This window comes from Pundamilia nyererei, unplaced genomic scaffold (genome assembly GCF_000239375.1).
Source record: "Pundamilia nyererei isolate P.nyererei 1_Seehausen unplaced genomic scaffold, PunNye1.0 scaffold00316, whole genome shotgun sequence".
NCBI classification, from domain to species: Eukaryota; Metazoa; Chordata; class Actinopteri; order Cichliformes; family Cichlidae; genus Pundamilia; species Pundamilia nyererei.
The window spans coordinates 459882-461589 of NW_005187717.1; the positions used below are offsets into that span (position 1 = coordinate 459882).

At 41.0% G+C, this 1708-nt stretch overlaps 1 pseudogene; it reads left to right on the top strand.

The window, feature by feature from the left end:
* The window catches only part of LOC106456500 (uncharacterized), an 8323-nt pseudogene extending 6854 nt beyond the window's left edge, over positions 1-1469 (top strand).
* Positions 1470-1708: the final 239 nt, after the last annotated feature.

A 1708-nucleotide genomic window follows, 5' to 3' on the forward strand; every position in this document is an offset into this window, starting at 1 on the left:
TTTTGGGTTCATTGAGAACATGGTTGTTGTTCAATAATAAAATTATTCCTCAAAAATACAACTTGCCTAATAATTCTGCACTCCCTGTATATATATTTTTTTATTTTAGTTTTGTTTTGCAAGAAGCTTGTGACAGTCGTGTGGTTGGCAGGATTTGAGTCCAATGCAGGACTCATGAGGCAGGAAGAAAATTGAAACAAAACTTTACTTTCTGGCAACAGATGGAGGAAAAAAGAAAAACGATAACAGAGCAGGGTCAGAGCAAACTGAGCCTGACGGAAGAACAAACAACCTAGAGGGATATTTTCACCATTGTGGAGGACTTTAACGACACAAACATGAAGTCTGTGTTACCAAAGTTCCACAAAAACATCCACATGGGAACACAGAATGGAAAAACACTGGACCAGGTTTACACTGAGATCATGGGTGGTTACAAAGTCCACCCAGTCGCACACCTTTGGTCTAACCAGACTGAGGAGGATCTTCTGGTATATTTGATCAGTCTGACCTTCTGCTGAGTAAGAGTGAGCTACCAAATGATGCATCTACATGTTATGATGTTAACTGTAAAAAAAACCAACATGGGGCTGAGTTGCGTTCCTTATATGATATTATATTATATTGTAGAGTCCCTACCTGTGTCGAGCAGTTCATTGCCACTGCTGTATAAAGCTAAACCAGGCTGGAAGTTGTATGCTGAGGAGGCTTGGGTGGAGTCAGGGCGGCAGCGTTTCGGCCCTCTATTTGATCATAAGAAACACACAAATGTTAAGTTTAAGTTTGCTTCACGTTTTATTAAAAGGAATGAAGATGCAGTGAGGGCAGACTCCCTCACAAAGATGTTGGAGGTCAATTCAGTAAATGATTTCTGGAAAGAAATCAAAAGAATAAATAGTGTTAAAACATCTTTACCAGCTAAGACTGGTGGTGTAAGTGGCTCTGACGAGACATTACTGCGATCTATTTAACTGTGTCAAAAGTTCCATTTTTGCATGGATGAAACTGATAATAAGGAAGATGTTGTAGTGTCATCAAGAGAAATGTATGATGCAATTAGAACATTAAAAGACAGTAAGGCATGTGGGACGGATAAGGTATCTGCTGAACATTTGAAATGTGCTAGTAGGAAACTTTGTCCTGGTTCATAGTTCATTGGATTCTGCTGGAATCAATTGTTGCTCTCATGTTAGCAGCCATTATTCCCACAAGGTGGGAAAAATAAACAGCAAGGATAATTATCGACCTATAGCCTTATGGAGCATGTTGTCCAAGGTCCTTGAAAAGATTGTTTTAAATAGAACTGAAAGTTTCTATGCGGAGCCAAGTGGCAGAAGGCTTTCACTTGGGTGGTCTCAGAATCTCATCTCTGCTTTTCGCAGCTGATGTGGTTCCGTTGGCTTCATCAGGTGATGGCCTCCAGCTCACAGTGGAACGGCTCGCAGCTAGATCAGCACCTCCAAATCTGAGGCCGTGGTCCTCAGCCGGAAAAGGGTGGAGTGCCCACTCCGGGTCAGGGACGAGCTCCTGCCCCAAGTTTAAAGTATTAAAAAGTTTATTTGAAAAACAGTAGTATACTAAAAAAAATGCTTACACCTTCTTGTTAACTACCGCTCCAACACAGCAGCACCGGCTGTTAATACAGCACAGGTGTGACAGTGCTGTATTAACAGAAAACAAAGCCAGATTCTACAAATAATCACTAATA